Source organism: Zophobas morio, unplaced genomic scaffold (genome assembly GCF_036711695.1).
Source record: "Zophobas morio isolate AGI-343-1 ecotype UQ-CSIRO unplaced genomic scaffold, CSIRO_AGI_Zmor_V1 ptg000005l, whole genome shotgun sequence".
NCBI classification, from domain to species: Eukaryota; Metazoa; Arthropoda; class Insecta; order Coleoptera; family Tenebrionidae; genus Zophobas; species Zophobas morio.
The window spans coordinates 10,076,020-10,103,419 of NW_026972110.1; the positions used below are offsets into that span (position 1 = coordinate 10,076,020).

The 27,400-nt window shown below is 29.8% G+C and overlaps 1 protein-coding gene across 1 annotated transcript in view; it reads right to left on the bottom strand.

Moving 5' to 3' along the window:
- Positions 1 to 26,599, bottom strand: part of LOC135122668 (uncharacterized) — a 124,705-nt gene extending 98,106 nt beyond the window's left edge. Inside the window, exon 1 of the mRNA XM_064047017.1 lies at positions 26,377 to 26,599. The gene's annotated coding sequence lies outside the window, so the exon portion shown is untranslated. The remainder of the gene's footprint in view (positions 1 to 26,376) is intronic.
- Between the last annotated feature and the right edge of the window lie 801 nt (positions 26,600 to 27,400).

A 27,400-nucleotide genomic window follows, 5' to 3' on the forward strand; every position in this document is an offset into this window, starting at 1 on the left:
TCCCGCTAGCTTTCTTTTCAATTTGTTACAGGAATTTTATTTACAAAGTCACTCTGTGATTAATTGTCGAGAATAAAGTAAATCTGAGAAAAAGTTCATTAAAATTAGTTTTATTACATGCTGAGGGTCCCGTCCTCTCAGAATGAGGTAACTAATGGATACAAAGGGACTTCACCCGCTTTATTTTCTCTTAGTTTAAACCGGCAACTCGTAATCACAAGCACTTTGAAACAAACATATCAGGTAACTTCTGCCTTTAGCAAAACACGAGAGGATTGCTGATATCCACAACAATTTTAATATTTTATCTGATAATTAAACGAGAAAATCTTTTACTACATTACACCGAATACAGACATTTCACTTGCTTATCTGTTATATGAAATGCAGACACATTCGATGACCAATATAAATGAAACAATAAAAAAAAATAAATAAAAAAAATAACAGATCAGAATTGAATAAATCCTCTTCGTGCCTTAATGGACAAAGGCCTGTTTTTCTTCTTTCATTTAATTTTTGGTCGTAAGTTGATGGAGTAGTTGGAATCAAGTATTTACAAATTTTTGTCGAAATCATGCTTTGACAAATGTATGTATTTGTTTCAGTTTATTTCAAAACCCCATCATTAATAAGATAAATCTACAGAAGACACAAAAGGAATTTATAAATTATCCATTGATTAAAAGCTTTTAACATCTTTAGGAGTGTCATTGCACTTTATATTTGTAAATATTAACCCTCTGTTAAATAATTATTATTTTCATGTGTAATGGTTTAACATCTCCTGTTTAACAAAATTTAAAATTACCTTTCAGTGATTAAATTGCGAAAGAACAATAAACAACTTTTTGTTGATTTAGTTGTTGAAACTTTTACTTATAATTTACTTAAATTTACGCTGAACGTAGATAAACATCCTTTCTGAACTCACTAAACTTATAAATTAACAGGAACTCCAATTCCACGGTAGCGGAAGGCTTTTAATAAAATTACCTAGATAAAACCTGATCATATTTTTTAAATGCTTCTTGTTTTTACGAAAGCTACAAAACATAATTACGTATTTACTTTTTTTATCCTACAAATAAATTTACACCACAAATTATTTGAAAAAAAAACTTTGATCAAATAATTTTAATAGCTCAACGTGTAATTATTTCCACTCCATATTCAAGAAGAAATTATTCATTAAGCCAGATTTTGGAATATCTACGTTGTTTGAACACATCATAACTTGTTTTAGTAATATGTTAATGTCTGATAAATATTAAATTAATATTGTAGTCTTCCGCACCAGTGAAATCAAATTTATTTTGGTATGAAATTTTTTATGAAAAGCTCTCTTAGGAAATGAAAATTTCGTCGTCGTCCTTTCTCTCAGTTTTAATTTTAAAGTTATGTTGTGGAATGGTGATAATCTCGAGCAACAGTTAACGAACAGCGTCATTTTGACAAATGTCTAATTTCATCTTTTCTCGGAATTTCACAGGTCCTGAAATACAAAAATCCAAATGTCTTGTTGTCGTCCCTTTGTTGGAATCTGCCTCTCAACCGTTGGAGATTTTATTAGACAAATAAATGCAGATTAGTCTGAAATTTTAAAGTGTTCTGCTAAACATTCACCAAAATTTGTTTATCATTTCCTCCAAAGAAGTGGTGTAATTTCAATTTTTTCCCGCCGTATTAAGTGATTTTATGCTGATTAACTTGTTCTCGAAAATTACTTTACTTCACAGATTATTTTGCTTTTCCTTCATTTAAATTTTTTACGCTTCCCTTATTTATAGAGGTACTTTTCAAAAGCGTAAATTAAAAATTGGAAATCTCTACCAAATTGAAAAAATCGCCCGCATAAGCTGAAAATCATAATAATCAAATAACCGTATGTAAGGGTATGAATTATATATTTAAGATTTATAAGAACGAGAAGCAGCGTGTTGTGCAAACGGCTATCCATAAAAAATTAAGAACTCTTAAAAGTTTCACCTATTCATAAGTTAATATGTTAATTGATTAAATAAAATAATTGTTAATGACTTTTAAATCACACGTTTATAACAAACAATAAATAAGAAATAATCTATAAAAAACCATAGTAATTATTTGGTTATACTTAATACATTCGCACTTGTATTCAGTTATAAAATTGTCGTTTAAGGCAGCAATTTTGGTGGATGCGCCGGGCAAAAAAATATTGAATGAATAACTCTGTTTTAAAAATACAACTAAAAAGGAAAATAAAGTTTGTTTGAAGCTACATGTAAGAAACAGTTGAGTAAATAAAATTTCTTTCTTCTGAATAAAAATTTTCAAATACTAGCATTATCTCAAACAGTTAACTAATATGCTACGATTTCGTTTAAAATACGGTATATAAGATAACGGTCGAGAAACATTTGCTATTCATGATTACAGATTGCTATCAAAAATAAAAGTTTGTAGTAACAACGAAACTCTTTTTATTAATTAACTTACAAAACTAATTTAATTAATTGAAACTTTTAAATAAATTCTGAAATATAACATGCTACGTCGAAAAAAAAGTTTTTTAAAAAGTATGAGAAAAGTATTACAATCGACAACAAAGTATTAATAAATAACATTGCATTTTAGCAGCAATGGATACAGAGTGATAAGCTTTATCGTACGTTATTCATGTACCTATCAATTTCTTCGGAAAATCTTATGGATTTTGTATAAAAAAATTAGACTGAATTGAACAATAACTGACATTTTCTTTTTATTTTTGAGTTGATAAGCGTGAAATAGCAGTGTCAATTTATCTCAAGCTTAGGTACTTACTTTCGCAAAATCACGAAAACTAATGCATATTTTTGATTTATTATTATTTCAATATTCATACAGATGAATTACCGTCAAAAACAAAAAAAAATGTAATTTTATCATTTGTGTTTTTAATGCACGTTAGAGACAACAGTGAGGAAAATTTTATTTTCAAATCCATTGTTACTTTTGCTGTTTATAAAATATGCTTTATTATAGGCTAAACAAGCTATTTAGTTCCATTACAACGCTATACTGGGGCTAGATGAAACTAAAATTGATATTAATTTTGCTAACATATTTTGCTATTGGTATAACTGGTATCCAAAGTTTCATCTAAAATCGTTGTCTATTCTTGAACGTAAAACACTACATTCAAATTTTAATCTCCTAAATAAAAGTTTCGACGCACTCGAAAGTCATATAAACAGAAAAGTCATGCAATTTTTTTTTTAATTTTGCACATTTTAATCAGATTTTCATTTACACAGTAAGGCTGACCAATCTCATTTACAAAAAAAGTTATATACTGTATGCTGTATGTTTAGGTTAACTACTGAACTTTCTACATTTTATTTTGATTTTCGATGTTGTAATTCATGTTTGGTTAATTATAACTTGTTTAGATATAAAGGCATTCCCTAGCCTCCCCGTAGCTACGGTCTTGTCTAGGGGTTATGAAACATGGAGAAAATATGAAAGTACCAAATTGCCTGATGGACTCCATTACTGTACATCCTTAGGTTACTCTCGATAAGAAAAACAACTTGACAGTGTTTATAGTCTATTTCAGACTATAAACTATTCGCTTAAGCCATAAACCGTCCCAAAGATTAACAGATTCCGGGGTTTCTCAACCGTCGCTCGCTTAAGTGATGATAATTCTCAAAAATCACTGCCACAATCGAACAAACGATACATTTTGTTATATTAATTGTAAATAATAAAGAAATAGGTTACCTTAAAAAAATGCTATTTCAGTTTCTCTGGTACATGTAAATGCAGTGCTTCGACATTTTTAACGTCACTGCTTTAAGCATTGAGTAAATCGCTATATCATACAACCATGCAGAAACTGCACCATGGTTTTCTTGCTTCAACTCGTTTGTCTTATACTGAAAAACAAGGACATACTTAGATTCAACTCTTACCTGCGAAAAGAAGAGGACAGCTTGTTCTTTAACAAAAGAAGCGCGGTAAAATCCTACTTACTGGGTGATAATTTTTGATTTACAATCACCCCGGTTTATGACTTAGGCGAACGGAGTTCTGCAATACACTATACGTTTATAAATTGGAAGAATGTCACGTAGAAATTAGTTTGATTTGAATGAGATCGTCTCCACAAAATTATTAAATAGTAAGCTACAGTCGACAAAATGTTCTGAATATCGTTATTATAATTCTTATTAAATAAAGACGTTTGTATTTTCACATTTTTGGGAAAATGGAGTGACTCCTTTTTAATTTGATTAATAAAAAATATGAATGCAATGATGAATCACAAGTAAAACCTTATCATATTTTGTACATTTTGGGTAGAATTTATTCGGCAAAATTTTTAGGTGGCGTCATCAGTTTTTAAGGGGGGGATGAGCAAATACATTTTGATCAAAAATTTACCATGCTTATGATAACTTTAGCAGTTTTTGTGGTTCCTGATTAAATCAATAAAAAAATTGGTCTAAAGAGTTTAGACAGTACTTCCCTCGCTGTCGGAAACTTGACGACTGCATGCCTATTGTGTTTTTTTTCTCATTACATTTTTGTAGTGGGAATTTAAAAAAAAATTGCGATGACGTCATCAACATTTTTGCAAGGACACGTATATCAGTTGGGATAGATGTAATGTAATACTAAGAATAAAATTATTATATTCTCAAATTTTCGGGAAAATGAATTGGGTCGTTTTGAATATTGATTTGTAATAATCAATAAAATAACGAAACAATTTACTCACGTATACGTATCAGAGGCAACTGAAAATCGTGTATGTATAAACATTCTTAATTTAAGATGACAGGCGTAACAGCATACGTGAGAGTCAAACAGAAAAACTGTAAACAAAACGACCATCGGTTTTATTGCTTCGACTTCCGCTTATTATATAAAACATTGGGTTTTATTTTAATTCTTGACGGTGAAATTCACAATTGGTTGATTATAAACATGTCTATTTCACATTCGCGGAACCAAGTGAGCGCATAAAACAAATGCAGGTCTGTAATGTTAAAGTCGATGTAAATAAGCGTGCTACCCTTATGTTTCAACCGAGTTTTTACTTTAACAAATTTTGTGTCTACCAAATTGGGTTGGTTGGGGTGTAATACTAATAATAAGTGTTGCCTTTAATTTAATCAATAAAATAAATTGACTTCATTAATTTTTTTGAACCACCTCTTAAGAAAATCTAAAAAATATGAATGGAATGATAAATCACAAGTACAAACTCATCATATTTTTTGCATTTTAGATAGGATTTATTCAGCAAAATTTAAGGGTGACGTCATCAATTTTTTTAGGAGGGATGAACAAATACATTTTGAACAAAAGTTTACCATGCTTATAATAACTTTAAAATATTCCCAAGATTTCAAAGCATTCGGTTTTGTAATTCCTGATTAAATCGATAAAATAAATTCACGCCTTCATTAATTTTTTTTGAGTCACCCTGCATATGCAAATCCAAAAATATGAATGGAATGATAAATCACAAGTACAGACTCATCATATTTTGTACATTTTAGATACGATTTATTCGGCAAACTTTTGAGCTGACGTCATCAGTTTTTTGTAGAAGATAACCAAATATATTTTGACTAAAAATTTATTATGCTCTTTATAACCTTAAAACATCTGCAAGATTTCAAAGCATTCGGTTTTGTAGTTCCTGATTAAATCAATAAAATAAATTTACGCATTCATTAATTTTTTTGAGTCACCCTGTATATGCAAATCGAAAAAAATTGAATGGAATGATAAATCACAAGAAGAGACTCACCATATTTTGTACATTTTAGATAGGATTTATTCAGCAAAATTTTGTGTTGACGTCATAAATTTTTTAGGGGGGACGACCAAATACGTTTTGATCAAAAATTTACCATGCTTATGATAATTTTAAAATATCTTCAAGATTTCGAAGCATTCGGTTTTGTAGTTCCTGAGTAAATCAGTAAAATAAATTTACGCTTTCATTTATTTTCTTGAATCACCCTGTATATGCAAATCCAAAAAATATGAATGGAGTGATAGATCACAAGTACAGACTGATCATATTTTGTACATTTTAGATATGATTTATTCGGCAAATTTTCGAGCTGACGTCATCAAGTTTTTGGAGGGGATAAGCAAATATATTTTGACTAAACATTTATTATGCTCTTTATAACCTTAAAACATTTGCAAGATGTCAGAGCATTCCGTTTTGTAGTTCCTGATTAAATCAATAAAATATATTTACGCATTAATTAATTTTTTTGAGTCACTCTGTATATGCAAATCCAAAAAATATGAATGGAATGATAAATGACAAGTACAGGCTCATCATATTTTGTACATTTTAGATATGATTTATTCGGCAAACTTTCGAGCTGACGTCATCAAGTTTTTGGAGGGGATAAGCAAATATATTTTGACTAAACATTTATTATGCTCTTTATGACCTTAAAACATCTGCAAGATTTCAGAGCATTCGGTTTTGTAGTTCCTGATTAAATCAATAAAATATATTTACGCATTCATTAATTTTTTTGAGTCACCCTGTATATGCAAATCCAAAAAATATGAATGGAGTGATAGATCACAAGTACAGACTCATCATATTTTGTACATTTTAGATATGATTTATTCCACAAACTTTTGAGCTGACGTCATCAAATTTTTGGAGGGGATAAGCAAATATTTTTTGACTAAAGATTTATGATGCTCTTTATAGCCTTAAAACATCTGCAACATTTCAAAGCATTCTGGTTAGCAGATTAAAAATTAAATTTCAAAATGTTGTTTTATAATTTTGATTTTTTTTCCAAAAATCTGGACGTTTCGGGTGAAAAGTCGATTCAGAGTTGTAAACTACATGTGTAGGACTGTGTTATTTTATACAATTGAAAACCCATTTACTATGTACAATTTTGAAGTGACGTCATCGCATTAGTGGTGGGGATGATTAGACAAATTTTGGTTAGCGTTTTACCATCTGCATGATATTCTTAATATAAGTACAAAATTTCACAAGAATCGGTCGAGTACTTTCGGAGATTATCTGTCTAATAAAAATCCGGGGGCAGACGGACAGACGGACAGACGGACGGACAGACGGACGGACAGACGGACGGACAGACGGACGGACAGACGGACGGACAGACGGACGGACAGACGGACAGACAGACGGAAATGGGAGACCTATTTCTTCGTCTTCTAGGGGTCATGAAAGATCGAGAAAACGTAAAAGTAGAGAGTCGGCCGACGGACTCGATTACAATACTTCCTTTGCTTACGCTCGGGAAGTAATAAATTCACGCAATCATTAATTTTTTTGAGTTATCATGTATAAGCATTTCTAAAAAATATGAACGGAATGATAAATCACAAATAAAGTTTATCATCGCTGTCATAACCTTAAAACATCTGCAAGATTTACAAATTCAAAATTAAATTGCAAAATGTTGTTTTACGAATTTGATTTTTTTTTTCCAAAAATCTAGACGTTTCGGGTAAAAACTCAACTCGGAGTCAAAAACTACACGTATAGGACTATGTTATTTTATACAATTTAAAACCTATTTACTATGTACAGTTTTGAAGTGACGTCATCAAATAACTGGCGGGGATGATTAAACAAAGTTTGGTTAGCTTTTTACGGTCTACATGATATTCGTAATAAAGTATAAACCCAAAATGCATGCTTTATTGATAACAGAATACATTTATACCAGGGGCTTTCGAAATTTTTTGAAATTATAGAGTTACATACAATTTCTAGAAAATTGTTTTGATTAAATATGTTGTACCTTATTTGCAAATAAAGGGGAAATCAAGAAGAAAGAGAGAAGGAAAACAGGCTAAAAAGGGCTTTAAATTCGTTTTCAATTAATTTTGATATGTATACAAATTGTTTACATTGTATTAAAAAGAGGGCCATCCTTTCAAAAACATTAAAACAAAAATAATAAAACGAAAACGAAAATTGTCTACGTTTCCAGTTATAAGGATTATTTACGATCAATTCTACATCCTAGTGGATAAGCGAGAAGACAAAATTTATTCAGGTGTGCCGCAGAGATAGTGATATCGGAAATGTGTTCCTGAATTTTCACGCAAGTGGCTATACCGATTTTTTGTAAGAGTATCATTATACTCTTAATACAATATTTTTTAACTTTTTGCTTTATTGACAAAATACAAAACGCAAAATATAAATCGAAATACATTTAAAATCTGCGAATTATCGACATTTATAAATATTTTGTAGTTCTAATAGAATAGTAACCCAAGGAAGTAATAGGGTCCATCCTAGAAATGGAAACTTTTGTTTTCTCGAGAGTTCTTGAATCCTAGTGTACGAAACAATAAGTCTTCCATTTCCATCTGTCTATCTATCTGCCGTATGCCACTCCAGACTTTTCTGACTGGAAGTTCTAACGAAATAACTTTCGATCATTTTTTTTATTTGAGGTGATTTTCTCTGAACTGAAGTGTCACCGTTTTATTTAAATAATAGACGCTTATTAAAATTGTAGTCATAACGCTTGTTTCAGATTCGATACATATAAGAACTTGTATCTATCAAAACTAAAATAAAAGTAATCAAGTTTTTGGAACGGATATACAAATCAATTTGCATTAGCGAATCCGCATGTCTATGATAACGTTAAAACGTTTGCAAGTTTTAGAGCAATCGACTTTGTATGATTTAAGATACAAATTTAAGTCTTTTTGTACAATATATAAGGTAAGAAATAAATAGATATCTAACTACAGATGTCTATAACCCAGGTTAAACCAGAGCTGAACGATTAAATCAAAGCGAAAATTCAAAATTGTCACGTCAAAAATTGGTCTAAGGTTACTTAAATAGAACTCCCTCACCCCTAAAATACATTTCAACAAATACGAGGCTTCCTCGAAAAAATAAAAAAAAAATTAAAATTTAAATTTGAAATTTTATTTATTCTATAATAACCACTATAAATTAAAATAATATAGATACTACCAGTCACAGTGTAAGAAAAGAATTAAGGTCTATTACGACATCGAATCGGATACCATTTGGGTTTAATAAATTGTTATATATTTAACATACTAGGAGTACAAAATTGTGTACATTACAATAATTACAATGGAATAATTGCAATGGCATTTAGATACCAAACAAAATATTGAGATGGCGTCATCAAATTGTTGGTGGAGATTATTAGATAAATTTTGGTTAGCCTTTTACCAACTGCACGATATTCGTAATATACTTAAAAAATTTGATTAAATTCTCACACTCTAGTGGTCATGAAACGTCGAGAGAATATGAAAGCAGCTATTCACCGAATGAACCTTATTACAATACTCTCAGGAAGTAAATAGTAATAAAAAAAAATACTTTTTAACATATTGTTCAATTATTTCCTGCAAATGTTACTAAAAATAGTTTAACTGTTTAAAACTGCAAAGAGTAACTGGTCACGTTTGAAGTTGACATGAAAATCAATTTTAATCTTAAATGTCATTTTAAAAATTGTTATCTTGCCTTACATTTTCAGTCCAATTCACATACTCGATTAGTTCATTACAAGAAGTCGAAAGTAAATCTAATTTCGTGCAAATAATGTAATAGGTGCTAAACTAATCACAGTTGGCATAACAGCACTTCAACCGGGATTTCAAATTATATAAAAAAGTGAAAATTGAGTTTGAGACAATTTAATAATTGCATAAAATTCGATTTTCAGACGAAGAAGGTATTACCTTCAAACCGGCTTAGGATATGTATGTTGCGATCTTTGTTGAGAAATTATTAAATTGCAGTGAGTAATAAAATACGACAAGTTTAACTCTTTAACATAATTAGATTACTTTTTAATTAGCACAAAACAATTATGTGACTAATTAAAATTATTTAACTTACACGAAGTTTGAAAACTCCAGAAGAGCTGTCAGATGTTTGACTTCTTTGAAGGTGTTTCTTTAGATAACCTTTCTCGTTAAACATGAACGATATTAATCAAGTTTGTTACAGATACTACAGAACTTTTAACATCTGTTGCCGTAAGCTGGTTTCTCTTGTTCTACACAAGTTCGGCGTAAGACATTACATTCTCCAGCATCATCAAAAGTTAAATTATCCGCGAATAAATTTTGAATTCAGTGTATTACAAATTGTCAAATACGTGTACTTTGTACTTTTTTAAATATTGCTGCTGATATTTTCATATATCCAGCAGCTTATTAGCAAAGTCGAAGTCGGGGTTAATAAAACGTGACTAAATTAATCATAAAAAAACTTTCTCTCCTGTACTGAAAAAACATATTTTTTAAACTTGTTGACAAGTTATTTACTGCCGTCGATGGATGGTTTAATGTCAACTTTAATGTATCGTGTAATTTTTTCACGCATTTTTGTAATACCAATTTGTCGTCGACACATTCTAGGCAAAAACCGCAAGAGGTGGTTGGAAGGCGGACCAAGTTAATGCTTCAGTGATAAAGTTCAGAACGATGTGTTTTTGATTTAATTAGTAACCTTAATTTGAACCTTGCTCGTTCATTCGCAATGCAATCTTGCAAGCTCTTACAGATCGCTTATCAAAAGGGCCAATTCTGACGAATACTATTATTTGTTATTGACCTTTACGTTGCTCTACGGCGAGATATTTTTGGTACACAAATGGTACAAACGCGAGGGCGAAAGGCTGTATTTATATTTTATTAGGGATTATTATAGCCTGGGATAAAATTATTATCAGCTAAATTTTCGTTCCACTAGTAATCGTTTGTCAACATTGTTTCGTACATTACCTATCTAGTCGCTGGAGCTATCGTGCTTTAAAATTTATTCTGCACATGAACAAACCAAGCAGAATTCTTTTAGATACTGTATCATGCAGTCACGGTGAAGGTCTATAACTTGAATCCAGTGCGCAATGCATTTTTCGCTTAATAAATTTGATAAGATTTTATGCGTGTTTAAAATTTCTATTTCATTTTTGTCTATATAAGCTGAAAATAACGGAGCTGAAGAAGAAAATATGTTACTATATTCAGAACTAAATTGGCATTCACCGTCTGTTGCACAAGATCCATTTCACCAAAATCCCGGTAAATTCGCATTGCTGTTTCTCATTTTCGCTACCCGATTTATAATTTAACAACCCGAGCGTAAGTTACCTTCATGTTTTCTCTAGGTTTCATGACCCCTAGACTATGAAAAATTAGGTCTACCGCTTCCGTCTGTGTCAATTTTATTAAACAGATAATATCCAAAACTACTGGACTGATTCTTTAAAATTTTCAATTCATAGAAGTAAATTCTACAATTTGTCCTAGAATGTGTACAAGAACAATTAAAAAATTAGACTCCGTACGTAACGAAACGTAATATTCACATTTTCTTTGTTAGATTAATATGAGACACTTACAAGCTTTCCTTTATGTTTAGAGTTTACCAATCGATGACCGTTTCTATTTAATTAATGAATTATTGCCTCTGATAATAATTTTAGTATATTTACGAATGTAGGAATAAAATAAGCCGTCGCTCTTTTGCCATGCTATAATGAAATCTATTGAAGAAGGAGAATTGGAAATATGATAGAATACGATATAGTAGTGTGAATGCGGTGGCAGCCATTTGTGCAATTAAAACTGCGGGGTGTTGACCCATTTCCAAGGTAATGCAGAGATTCTGTGGAAGTGTAATGACATGCCTCCGTTTTCATTTTGTGTTTACGTTTTTTGAAAACACACAATTTAACAGAAGCTCCAAGGCAATCTTTTAAAGCATACATTCCGATTTTTTATCCGGAAGATATTCATCAGGCTGCAATTTACAAGTTTTAATTGCTTTCTAATTTAGCAGTTAATTAGCAGCGACACTCGAATTCTACAGATAATTAAAAAGGCGTCTCTTTGTTTTTCTGTAAACAGAAGCCGAATTTCCCACTTTTCAGATATATGGGATCTCCACAATAGCGAAAAAAATATTTACTGACTATATGGTATGCTTAAATTAAATCTGTATGTCTGTAGAAAACGATTGAAATTTTTGAACGGGATGTCGTGCATTCTCTTCCAGCAGCAGATGATGTGATACGTTATGTAATCGTGCCATAAAGTCAATAAAAATCGTCTTAGACTGCATTTCTAATTGCTAACTTTAGTAATAATAAATAACAAAGTAGTTATTAGTTTCCAGTGTTAATTAAATATAATGCGATGATTTATGAACTAGAAAATTTTAATGTATATATGTCCAACTGAGTAAAACTAAAATATTTCAACACAATTAAATGAAGTAAAATAACAACAACAAATGAAAAATGTCCCTGTATATGTCTGTGGTAATTAGTAAACAAATAATATATTTATAAATTGTTTATTTTATAGTTCTTATAAATTTTAGGTCTGACAAAATGTAATAATCTATCATTTCATAATTGGCCATACATTGTTTACGTACGTTTTCGTATTCCATACCGTCAAAAAAACATTAAATTGAACATTTACTCCACTATAACAAACTTCGCAGTATCGAACATTTTACCATCATCATAATAACTTATACCTGTAATGGCAACTAATAACAATTTATTATTGATGTGGACTAATTTCTGTCGCGTTTATTATTATTTAACATCTGCTCTGATCTGAATGTAACAAGTAATCAATGGATATAACTTTCCAATTTCCAATATTTGCCGGTATGGGAAACTAATTAATAACAATTAAATTAATTTTCCCAATTAAATGAACTAAGTAGTTTAGAGGTTAATCTTGGACAGAGTTGTTTATCAATCGATAAATTTTTTCAAACAATTACATATTTTTATTCTCTAATCTAATCGTTCTACTTCTAAAGTGATTTTAACAAGAAAATAATTAGTTCCCAGAAAAAAATTAATTGTAAATCTACTTATAATTAACTTGATCGATTATTTTAGTTTCAACTACGAGCAGAACGGCAAATTGGTTTTCACGGCGAGATATTTGCAGTTTTTTAACGATAATTATGTTACTGAACTGAAGTAATAAATTATTTTTTAAAATATATTTAAATCTGACCTGTAAATGTACATTCGAGATAATTTAAAACAAACAGGATCACCAATCCTCTTGTGTAGAATATATTCCATGCATTTGCATTAATGTAAATGCTGCTCCTAATACCGAATACACAGAAATGATTCTGCGTTTGCTTATTGTACATTTGCGCTTAATATTTATATTATACTGTTACAGTGATAACAATTGTCCTTAATATCATTCTATAAAAGCTGAATATAAAGTTCTTTATGACTAAATTTTATTCCCAACGAATTACAGTCTGTTTATTTTTGTTTGTACTAAACAAATTTTAATACAGGTGGAAATATTTTGTAGTACATGTCCCGACAGCACTACTGTTAAATGTAAACTATTAACATTACATGAATGTAGTCCGGTATGTGTGTACATGTACAATTTAATTTAAATCACAGCAATTATTTCAAACATCAACGGATAAACACACGTACTCGTACAAAACCAAACGCAGTTACTGATCAAATTTTCTAAATATATTGTATTCACAATTTGTTAGATCTAAATAGGGTGTTTTTTTCTTTTTGTTGGTTACCATAACTGATTGATGTGGTTTTTTTAATATCACGTCCAATATAAGTCTTCATACATGCTAGAAGTCAGTCTTCTAAAAACTTTAGCTTACTAATGTTGATTACTTACTAGATTTCTATGGTTTGCTGCGGTCTAAAAAGTTGAATGCTGTCATTAGGTATGTGTATAACAAGAAGACTTCTCTGGGACTACTATGAAGAATTTATAGATATGACAAACACGTACACAATGTAAAAAATGAAATGAAACCAGCAAAATATTATCAATAATAAAAAACTAACAAATTTAAACAAAATTTAACGAAGCTAGCAAATCTAAATGATTGTTGTAAAATTTAGAAGGGTAAGTTCTACTAAATTTCATAAGTATTTTTTGCTACACCACGATTTGGAAGTTTTTGGAGTCGAATAGAATGATAAGGAGCGTTGTCCTTTACAACAACAATTTTGAAACCATCAAAATACAGAGTCGGAATCAACTAGTTTTCTATCCACATTTTTAAACAGTTTCATATTCATAGCTTAATGGTAATCTCTGTCGTCATTACCTGATTGCAGAAGAAAACCAAAACCATCATCATCTAAATAAATGAATTTGATATTGTCATAGATTTCTTTGTATCTATCTAATGTTTCTCAAGAATTTAGTTATTAATGCTTTGATGTAAAGTCTTTCAGCAAGAATATACTTGTTTTTTTTTTTCATCTTATATTTTGTAGCCCCATTACTTTTAAAATTTTATATGACAAAGACCGCGAACCCATACATACTAAATTTTCTTCAGCAAAACCAAGTAAATCATCTGATGTAAATCTCATAATTTTATAAATATAAATTTTACGATTCAATTCTTCTCGAAAATAATAATGTTCATAAATGAATTTTTGATTTTTCTGCAACCACCGAAAATCCTGGGACGATTCAAGTTTTTGTCTTGTGTTAGAAATATATATTATTCTACGAACAGACGCCTATAATAAATAATGTTCAAGAATTGACTGACGTTATCAGTTTTTTGGAGAAAATAATCAAATATATTTTGATTAAAAATTGATCATACTTATCACAACTTTAAAACACCTGCAAGATTTCAAAGCATTCGGTTTTGCAGATTTAAAATTAAATTGCAAAATTCTTCATAATTTTAATTTTTTTCCAAAAATCTGAAAATCTGGACATTTCGGGTAAAAACTCAACACGGAGTCATAAACTACATGTGTAGGACTATGTTATTTTATACAATTTAAAACCCATTTACTATGTACAATTTTGAAGTGAAGTGGTGGAGATGATTAGACAAATTTTTATTAGCGTTTTACAATCTACATGATATTACTAATATAAATCCAAAATTTGTCAACAATCGGCCCAATACTTTCGGAGATTATCTCTCTAATGAAAATCTGGGACGGCAGACAGATGGACAGATAGACGGACAGACAGAGGGACAGACAGACAGACCGACAGACAGACCGACGGAAACGGGAGACCTATTTCTTCGTACTGTAGGGATCATGAAAGGTTGAGAAAACGTAAAACTATGTGAAAATTTTTTTGAGCTACGTAAACAGAAAAAGAGGATATCGACACTGACAAAAAGCGTCAATATTACGTATCATTATATAAAATTTTTCAGTGTATTGGGTGTATACAATTTACGTGCGTTTTTGTATTTTACCAACTAAACGAATTAATTTATATTGAATAAGTTATCGGTAGTAAAATGGTGCTATACCTTACAAATCACCTTTTCAACTTTTTTTATTGGGTATGATTGTCGGGAAAAAAGGTAAGATTAATTTAGGTATTTACAACAAAATATCTGTCTTAAGGACGAGATTTTCCACGAATTTTTCAGTGTCCAACAAAAAATACAACGGCTTCATCGAAATGGACACTACATTAATTTTAATAGCAGTTGTTGTACCATATTTTTTGTTCTTTCTTCTACACATAAACATAGAATAGAAACAAAAAACAAAAAAATAGGTCAAGACTTCAGCAGAGGCAGTATTTTTTTTGTTAATATTACAACAGGAGGTTTAATAAAGTTTCGACTAAAATGAATAACGAACAAATAAAGAGGGTCGCGTTTATTCGTAGGAGGCATCTATTTCTGGCTTATTAAATATTAATACTTGATAAGGTTAAATAAATGTTAGTATAGACACGGGGAAAGTTTTGTGTTAATAACTAAGATTTTTTTATGCCACAATTTCTTTCGTTATGTAATTAATCAGATCAATCTTAAAATATAAACTTCCAGTTGTGTGAAAATACGTCATAAATTTATTCGAAACTTCAGTTAATATGTTCGGTACCACAAATACTTTAAACCAGTTAAAACAATTGACGTGGTAACAATTCTTCAGTTTTGAAATAAATTGTCTCATTGGTTATCCAAATATTAATTTTTATGGTGAGGAGAAGAATTATTAAAAAAAAATTATGAAAAACCAATGTGTTTAATCTGCGTATTAGATATATAAAACAGAAAACTCCACTGTACTTGTATTTCACTTTAGCCTCTTTAAGTACAGAATTCACCCCACTTTGCCACAGATGTCTCCACAAATGTTGAAAATGTTACAGTAATTGTATTTGCTAAATTAACACAAATTCAGATGTCTTGTTAGAGAAACTAGTCTTAATTAACTTCTAAACTTATTTTTAAGTAAATATTTTTCTAATTTTTAATGTAATTTCATTGTACATCAATATAATATTTTGAGTCTAAATACTGAGAAATATCGATTTTTTTGCTAAAAAATTCTATCATTGGATTTATAAAACAACAAAGAAAAACTCCCAAAAAGCTTAGAAAAAAATGTATTCTTAACTAAACAACCATGTAGTTAGTGGATTTTTTAAACGACAATTGTCTAAACGGAAGAAACTCCTGCTCTACATGCATTTTCGTTCCCTGCGGTGCAATTGCAATTCCGTTATGATTACATTTTTAGAACATTGAACAATAATTTATAATTATAAGTTGTTACCTTTAAAACAAGTGAATCTCGTTCTACTAAAATTAGAATTAAATTAAATTCGTAACTACAGTATAAGCTTTTGCCCAATCATGACGAACAACCATTTATTTCAATATATTAAAATTCTACAGGATGCACAAAATCCTCTAAAATACCTCCGGATTTGTGATGAGAAAATAAACATGTGTGCCCTACAAAGTCCTGGTAAATACGATTTTCAACATTACGTTTGTATGCTCATTTTCTGAAATCTGCATTAAAATCGCACTTTATTGTACCTTTCTATGTTTGCAGAGCAACCTATACAGAATCTAATATGCAAGAGAGGTATATTTTTTCAAACTTTACATTCAGTAGCTTTCAGAAAAAATTTAATATGCATCTTGTTACTAAACTTCTCTTTCATCAGCAACGTGATTGAAACTTTGTTTAGTTTCCGCTCGGCAAAGAATACCTACATTTGTGATAAAACTGAAATTCACCTCTTTGATACATAAACAACAATTAATATTTCTAGCTAAAATAACTTTTCTGCATATTTAATGATTAAATATAATTTCGCAATTCCCTGAAAAAGAAAATGTTTATCGCTTTTATTAAAACATTGACACGAATACTAAATGTTGCACCATTGTTGTTCCACACTAATAACCAAATTATTATTTTATTAGATAACGTGTTAGGATAATGCTGTTTAGGTAGACCATTAGTGCAATGTAAATGCAATAGATCACGAACAGCATTCACTTCATTGCGGGTGTGTCAATTTTATGAGCTCGGATTTCTGCAATTAGATTCCAATTAACTGTTCAGCACACAATGAGGATGTCTAACGTGTAATATTAACTCATGTAGAAGCCAATAACGTCAAGTGGCGACAGATTAAATATTTATAATGGACCGAAATTAACGACTGCGACAAATCAATCTCTGGTCTCCTGGGCAGGCGAACCTTTACCTGAATATACTCTCCAAATTGAATGTAAGAAGATTGATTGTAGGTTCTTGCACCATGTAAATTCGAAGCAATTTCGGATATTATTCTGCTCCAGAGGGTATAAGCGAGAAAAACAACAAAAATTCATAACGACTGTGTTTAAGATCAAAGCAAACGGTACGCGGTCGCGTAAGTAAGCTTTATCAAATTAATTTAAACTGAGATACCCGACCCAGTTATTAACAAGGCTGAAATTTATTACGAAAACAATTTTTCCAGAAAAGTTTTCGCCCTTTTATTTCCCTTTTAATAATCACGGGCACATTCAGCTTGATAGTTTCATTTAGCTTCGTAACAAGGCGGCCTGTTTTGAGTGGAGGAAGTTCATTTTGGTGTTTAAGTGGTAACGTAAAAAGATTTTAAAACGTTTAACATAATGAAAATAATTTTATTATTTTCGCACAAGGTACCGTAATTCGGTTGAGAGTTACATATTTGTTACGTTCGTTTCACTTTCAAACAACCCCAAAATTCTATTATTGTGGTCGTTAATATAGAAAAATATCTCTAAAAACTCGTTTCAGGAAACAATGTTTGCACGAGCTAGACAAAGATAAATAAAAAAATGTTTCACTCACTAAAGAACATCAGCAGATGACTCGAAAAAACCTCTTTAACTAACAGCTTTTCCCACCATCCATTACACTACCTTTCAACAACTCTATAAAATCAATTGACAAACTTGCAAATTCAAAATAGCACATTAATTGTAAAAAAATATAAGCGAATATATCCAAATTTACAAAATATTATATATTTATTTTTATTTACTTAAGATAAAAACTTGCTTCTTAGGTGTAAATTGCTTATAAAATTCTGTTAGGTAGCATATTCATTTCCTCATTTCAAGTAATGTTCACATAACATAATTTTAAGATGACGTCATCATTTTTTTTTAAGATAATGATCAAGAAAATGTCAGTAATACGTTGTTGTATGATCTTAATAAAATTTAGATATATTCTAAATTTCAAAGCAGTTTCGGATTATCCGTCTCATTAATTTACAACATATAAACAACAAAGAAACCTGCATTTTCTTATTCTAGAGGCTGTGTAACGCCAAGAAAACAAAAACTCTACCAAATTATTTAATTGTTAAAGTTCAGTAAAAAATTGTGTGTGTGTCTAACTATATCTTCGTTCCCAGAAGATGTTTATCAATAATTTGTAACTCAAGTAATTGCAAAACTGATGCTACTTGTCGAAAACGGTGAAAGAAGTCAATTTTTATTCCTAATTACTAGAGAGCGGATTTCTGTTGGGCTACGTCACGATTATAGGTGGGGACGCGCTGAATTTCCGAGAGCGGATGATAATCATTGAATTTAATCGTCACTTATTCCACAGATACAGTTAACGAAAACTTAATTAGTAAAGCGGGTAAGTTAAAGAGAACGGCAGCAGAGTGCAACGAAGCAGCGTTATTCTATTCTTAAATAAACGAAGTGCAGCCCGTAACTGGGGAGGAGGGAAATTTTGTCGAAATAACTCAAAATCATTTTTTTAATTTTTCAAAGAAGCAGAATTTGTGCCGCTGCACATTAGAGACGAAATAACTTTCGACCAATTTTTTAAATTTTGACATCTGTGTCTGCAATGATTTTTGAAAAACACATTTTATTTGACCAAAGTATATTGTATTTAAACAACACATAAACTGTAAAAATATTTAAATAGTAACAAAATTGAAAATTAATCAGCAACTATTGAATCTTTCAAGATGTTTCTAACTCTTTTTGAACCATTTGATTGGAGTAACAAGAAAGGAATAATCTCAAGAACTTTTGAAAATAGGGGTAATAATTGTGGGTTTCTGGAAGAGATCTTTAAAGGTAGTGTAACAATATTATGATATACTACTATTAATTAGCTGTGCAGGGTATCCCAAATAAAATTCCGCGGCATAATATCTTGAAATAGAAATATTGAAATCCTTTATACGAATAGTCCATTTTTTTAATCTTGAAGGGGGATGTTTAATTTAATACATTGCAAATGTGAGGCATATATCCATGGTTTTTCGAATTGCAATGTATATATTTTAAACACGCCAGATTTAGTATTTTTAATCTTCTAAATCAGGGATGGTTCACAAATGCGCCAAGTCTTTTATATATCGCCACAACAATAAGTCTATAAGGAGCTTAAATCTGGGCTGCGAGCTGGCCATCTAATAGATCCTCTATTACGACTTACTATTTATATTTTTATTGTAACTGTTTTTAGCATTAAAAAATTTAACGAGTTTTGACAGGCAGCAAAGAAATATTTCAGCAGTCCAGTATCTTTTTCATTAACAGTAGTAATGTAATTGTAATTGTGTTTGCTCAGCTGTTTCCATGACATTATATGGCAATTCGTTATATCTCTTCATTTAGACAATTTATATTTTTACAGTTAAAAATAATCCAACACATTAATACTTTACTAATCATTGTAATTGTAAGTTATTGATCTATCAAATCCGTCAAAAATATATATGTTGCAATTAAAAAGTGCAGTGCACTAAATTAAGCTTCTCCCTTAGAGCTAAAAATAATGGTGTTTGCAGAATTTCAATTTCTCTATCCGTAAAGCGGTCGAATACTATTTGGGAGAGCCTGTGTATAAATGTGCTTGAATTCCTGAAGTATAATTAAATAAAACCATAAGTTGTTTCAGTTGGCATCAACAAATTTTGCGTGAAAACTGATATAGTGGACAGTGATATTTTATTTGAATCAAAAGTTATTATTGATTATTGTTAAAATAGCTTAACCTAACTTTTTTGAGCACTTAAATATGACAGCACCAATCATTTACATGCTCGCCAACATCAGCGCAAAAATATTTCCCAGAATTGGTTAATTCTATTGCCAACTTAAAAAATATTTGTTAATCACATGTAGTTATTTATTATACCAGTATGTTATGTGTATGTAAAAAGTTTAGTCACGCTGAATGAGCGAGTGAGTAATTTTCTCAAATGATTTAGATATTTTAACATTTGTTATCAATTAATGTTAAAATTGGGGTTACAATTACTATTAGTCTACATTTGTAAAGAAGACTTGTATGGCAACAGCGAGTTAGGATTACAAACCATTAGTGAATTATAAACCACTTTATTTATTAAAATCACCTGAGTTTTAGCTCTTTTGCACGTATGAGTTGGACGAAAAATGTTTTTATTAAGTTTGTACACTTACTTTCTTAAAAAGTGTACTTGGAAAGAGCTATAATACAAATTACATTTCTGTAGCAGGAGTAGCAGGTAGGGAAGTTCAGGTAAGCATAAGACGTAACAGTAATAACAAAAACACGTATAATTTTCTCGTTCCAGCTTTCTTCGTCTAACTTTGTATGTTTAATTTTGCTTAGCATCCTAATGCACTGTTTTACAAAATCTCCAAGGTAGATGCAATGCTGTTTAAATTATGGCGTCATTCAGACAACGAAAAATATAAAACTTAAATATAACAAAAATAATTTTTAGGGTGGTATTTATATGTTTAAAAATAAAATAGAGACCTGTTTTTAAAACTAAGTTGTGTTTTTACAGAAATTTAATAAGTATACATAAAATCTAGAAATAGAAACTGGTTCTACAAAACCTAGAGTGCAGTATGTTTTCATATGCTTTTTTTAACATTGGCATAAAGTCCCAATCAAATATTTTTGATATATATTTTATTTTACATTAAAATACAAATTGTAAACTAACCCATTTATTTTAGTTTGAAGTTTTGAAAATACTTACTTTTTACAAAAAAAACTAATACTGCACAGTAATTTTTGTCAGATGTGTTTTATTAAATATTATTAAATTAAACACAATGCATTGTTTATTTGCTACACAGTTCAGTGCATATTTATACCAACACATACTTTATGTCGGGTTGGAAGTTTTTCGAAAATCTCAGATCTCCAATCTTTCCATGAGTTCTATGGATTGTAAACATTTGGAATACAAACATTTTTTTAAGTATTTGTTTTGACTGAAAACAGTCTTAAGTATTTCCAATTTTATTCAGGGAATTTTTTCCGTTTTCTTTTATACACTCTGTATAATAAAAGACAACAAATATTACCATAAATTCTTCATCAATCTGTATTCATATTTGTCTCATAAATAACCGTTAAAGCCCATTAATCTTAGAAACACAAAGAATAAAAGATTCATGATGTCTACGAATTTTATTATAAAATGTTCAAAGAAACCACTATTCACAGACAATAAATCGACGCTTATTCAGTCCCAAGTACTGTTTAAAAATTTACGAGTATTTCTAAAAATAATTTCATTTTAAAAATCAATATCGAATACTCATCACGAACCCCTAACACTTTTCCCCGTGATAAAATTTCACCCAAATCTTCTTAAGGGATTACTCTAATTAAGCGCAAATTATAAGTCCTTCATTGAAATTGCACGCATGGAGAAACACAACTTCTTCTGTAATCAGTAAAGTTAACAAGACCTAAGCCCATAAGAAATTAAATATTTGTTAGAAACTACCTGAAGCTAAGTCTTTAACCCACAAATCGAGCACGATCAACTAGATGAAAACGGCATCCGGAAGTAATCAGGCTTTCGATTTTTAAATCCCCATAGAGGAAAACGGCTTTATTACGTGTACATTTCTACCTTGATAGTAAACTTTGTAGGTCATGAAAGCACTTCTCGAAAGATGTAATAAAAAATACACGAGTTTGTTGAACGGAGTTTAATGAGAAATGACATTTCTTGATCTCGAACGTTTTTAGGTACATATCTTATGGCAAAATATTTATAGTACCGTAAATGCTGCGTAATGTAAGTTAAAATGCGTTTTTAAAATCAAACTATTAACAATTACAAGACACCACGAAGGAAGTAAAAGAAAAAACAATCATTACGTCAAATTTGTCCAATGGGACAAATGTTTTTTTTTTAGATGCAAACAGTAGATTTTTTTAATTCACTTTATACTTGTCAGTGTAAACACTGAAACTGATAAAAGGAGTAAACACAAACAATAAGTGATCTTACTACCAATATAATAAAACTTTAATAATAATTAATATTATTTTATGTTAACAATTTTTGTCTTCTGAAGTTAAATAAAACGAGATATAACAACTTGAATGGAATACCTAATTTCTTTTTAAATCATATTTAAGATTTTCTTTTACAAAGTGATTCTCGTGAGTTCTTTTATACGTCCAGGGGTTTCAAATATAATTTGAATATAATGTAATAATTTTCACTTACATACAACGAGGCTATTTTTAAAAAACCATTATAACCGTATTTGAAAACTTAAAAATTTACAACGAATTTTTCAGAGAAATTAATAACTTTATATAATTTCTACTACTTTACTAATACGTCATGCTGCAATAGTGCAATACATATAATATACACAAATTTGTAACCTTAAAATTTAACAAAACACTTGTTGGGCAGGAGTACGAAAAAACAAAGTTCTCTAGTAGGCCATAACATTTAATTTTAAATGATGATATTGGCAACACCATCTTTATTTAGTTTGATAGGTAGTTACGGTCAAATCGCTGTCAAATAAAGTTTCAAATAGCTGCAATGCCAACTTAATTATTTTAAAAATAAATTTCATTGCCCACCAGAGAACTTTTTTTTCGTTCATGGTATTAATCTCCGAAGCTACTAGACCGTTTGTTGCAAATTTGGTATGTATATTAGGAATACCATGTAGATGGTTAAATACTAACTAAAATTTGGCTAATCGTCCCTACCACCAATGGGATGATGTCATCTCCAAAATGTATAATAAAAAGTTTTTGAAATTTTATAAAATTATATAAAAATATTTTCTAATATAACTTTGAAATGTTAATCAAAATATATCTGTTTATTCCTCCCAAAAAATTTATGACCTCATCTCAAATTTTTGTGATTTATCATTGCATTCATATTTTTTAGATTTGCATAACCAGGTCGCCCAAAAAAATAACGAAGGAGTCCCTTTATTTTATTGATTAAATCAGGAACAGCTCACTTCATTTTCGCAGAAAATTTTTAGAATACAATACTTGTCTTTACAGAAATCTGGATGACGTCATCACAAAATTGTGTAAAGAAAAAACTCAACTCGAAATACTGGATATGTATCATTGTACTTCAGGAGCGAGCGAAGTTCTATCGAAACAACTTTCGACGAATTTTTTTTAATTCGAAAGTAGAGTTATTTTTAAAATCTTTGGATCAATATTTTATGGACATAAAAATAAAGAAATAAACTTTCTTGTACCATTAATATAATTGATTTTTATTATACCGTAGGTTTACAAAAAAATAATTATCAAACCTTCATACCATTTTTTTCGATATTTTGGTATTTCACTTAACAAAAAGAAAATAGCGCAAAAATAACACCTTTAAATATAAACAATACTAGCAAAAAAGAGAATAAGAAACAAAATAAGTTGCACTAACAAAATGCAGAAAGGTCTAGTGAAAAACTGAGATACCATTAATTAAAAGTTATATTTTATAAATGCTTTGTATAATAAAGCTCAATTTTATTAGTATAGCATACCTTTGTTTATCTGTTCATAAAATATTGCAACACTCTCCGCTGCGATTTTTTTATAAAATTTGTGAAAAAATTCCAAAAAAAGCCTAAATGAAATTAACCAAGATATCTAAAAATAAGTTTAGGGTTTAAAATCTACGCTGTGATGGCTAAAATATGTGTAGAAAATTCTCATTCTTAATGCAGTTTTACACAAACTTTTGACATGACTTTTTTATTGGGGTTACAAACTCAAAATAGATTTGTATTTGGAATATAAAAATTATGACATGTTTAATTTCATTTTATATACCTACAGGATGCATTCCTAAGAGCGTGCTCCTAGATATCTAATTAATTAATAAGAGTATTAGAGATAAAAAAGTCACCAACCAAAGTCGTATAATTTTTTGAATAGCATATATTAAAATTATTTTTGACTATACAATGTTTGCTTTTGAGGCATAACACACGACCTCATTTTTTTTTAGATAGGACACCTTATATATATTTTAGATAGTATCATTATTTTTGTCCTAGGCTTTATAACTATTGTTTATTTTTTACAATTTTCAAAGATCCTTATTTCAGGTTTTTCAAATAGAACACGCTGTACTTTCTTACAGCATCCTACTATATTTTTTATACTTTTTCTTTCAAAATGTCGGTTTGTCTCTTAAAAAAAGGAAAAACTTACAATAACAATTTATTTTAAAGATAGAAAATACTTAACAAAATGAAAAGAGACCAGCAAACAGAATAAGACGGTAATAAAGTACCGGCTGTTTTGTCTGAAAAAACTAAATATTTGAAAATTATGAGGTGGTTGGAACAAAAACCAATCTCATTAGAAAATTATACTATATTTTTTATTTTTCCTCAAAATATTGTAACATACATTTTAAAACTAACTTTATTGTGATCTTTTTTGTGAATCTTTCCATTGCTAAAAAATTCAAGCAAATTGTAGTAATGTCGCATCAAAATTTCAAAAATAAATTGTCGTTATAAAGTCCAAGAATAGGTCAGAATGCCTAAAAATTTATTGTATTTGAAAAAATCTCTTAAAAAGAGAACATTGTGTATTGCTGAAAATAAAATAAAATAATAATAATACATAATATCAACCTAACAAATATATATATAGTAGAGTAGAGATATTAAAACTGGATTATGAATATAAAAATAAACTGAGTGCTAGAAAAAAGAATTAAAAGTAAGGCAAAAATTATGTCCGAAATATAACGTTGAAATTTGATAAATGAAATATATATAAGAAAAAACGTCAAAAATTTAATATTTATGTATTTAGGATTTTCTCGTACAAGTTTTTTTGACGTTTTCGATGTCTTTCAATTTTTTTTTTTTTGTATTTTTTTGTGGTAACTTGTTTCAAACACATAGATAAAGTTAAATAATGCAACATATTTCTATTTTCGTTGTAGAAAATTTCGGACAAATGTACGCCGTCCTATATAACTAAACAACAAATTGTGTTAACCCCGAGCTTTCCTCGCCTCTCCAGCATAATCCATGTCGCTGTAGATTGCTCAGAAAAGACTGTTGATGTAAATATTTTTTCACCTCTTATCTTTTTGAATGTTTTGATATAGCTGCTTACGTACAACATACTGTACGTAAAATTTTCAAATTTTGTTACTTCAAGTGGAGCAACTATAATTGTAAAATGAAAAAAATCAAAATTTAAAACAGAACATCTTTGTGTAATTTTAAATGTATAATAGGGTTATTAACTTAAATCAAAAAACTTTACAGAAAAAAAAGTGAAGAAAATAGTTACTTGCTTTGTATTTGATTAAAATTTGATCACAAAAGAATACTTTACTTAGTTCATTCTCCAAATAACTTCTTAGAATTAGATTATGCTACAATCCCATAAATTACCATATGAATATAGCGCACTCCCATATTCACGTAAAGTAGATTTGAACGAATATTTCACCTGAAGTTCACCCGAATTTTTGTTGCCATTCGTTAAAATAAAATTAGCTTCAAAATCTATAACTGTATAACAAAATGACTTAAAGTACAGCTATGAAACAATTATTATTATTTGTAGTTTGATGGTGTTTTTTATACTTTTTTTTTTTGTAATAACACCATAAGCTGTTATTATACTGCAGTGCTTCTCCAATTCCAAACCAACACCCTGTTAACTTTTTAAAACTTTTCAATCCCCCTTTTCAATTTTACTATTTCCCGCAAAACAAAATTTCATAAAACTTTCAAAACTCTCTTACCTTGTGATTTGCAGCTGCCGGAACGAAATTCAACAGGTTGGTGAACAAGTTCGGGAGTTAGTTTCTTTCACAAAAGGCCGGAAGATTCTAGCAGGAGCCGTGAAGAACTCCTGTCGATCGAGAGCACCGAGTCGCGAGCGACGAAATTCCGAAAGTTGCTGAAGAGCACAAGCCGATGGTGATGTTGCCGACTGTAAGTGGTAAAGATCACGCAGGTTATGGACGTCGCGACGGTGATAGAGCGTCTTTATAGGCAGTGACATGCGCGTCGGTCATTTACTTGATGCTGATGGCTCATGACTTCATTCCGCAAGAATCAAAACGATTCAACAGCCATCAGCATGCATTAAACTGATGTGGGATGCTACTCTTTGATGTTTTGTTGGACTTATCCTGGTATAGGCGAGGCGAGCTTAACAAGGTATCAAAGCGGGTAGAAAATTTCGCGGGAGGAAAATTTTTACTCTGGCGTTCATTACGGGAGGAGGTGGCAATTTTTCACGCTCAGTTATCTGCGAAAATTAAAATTTATCAAATGAATTCGCCATTTTAGTGCCTTTTTAATTTCAAATTAGTTATGACACATTTCTAATGTAAGTATATTTATTACCTTTACTTCCCGAAAAATAATTGAGGGATATATTGTAATAGAGTCCTTCAAACTTTCGCATTTTCAGGTTTTATTTCCGTTTCACAGCTTGCGTGGTACAAGTTTGCATTTTTACATCTTTGTGTCAATTTTTTGGAAATTTTGAAAAAATTTGATAAACTTGAATTATAGATACAAATAAAGATAACATTGAAGAAAATACATTCAACAATATACTATAAAGGGCATTCAATTTAAAAATTCATCCAGTTGGCGTTGAATTTTTGATAGATGAAAACCTAGCGAATATCGCATGTGTTTTATAAATCTATATTGTTGTAGATAATTGATATTTCCACTGTCATCAATGAAATTTTATGTTAATTTATAGACACATTTTACAATGTTTACAAAAAGTCAAGGCCGAACTTTTTC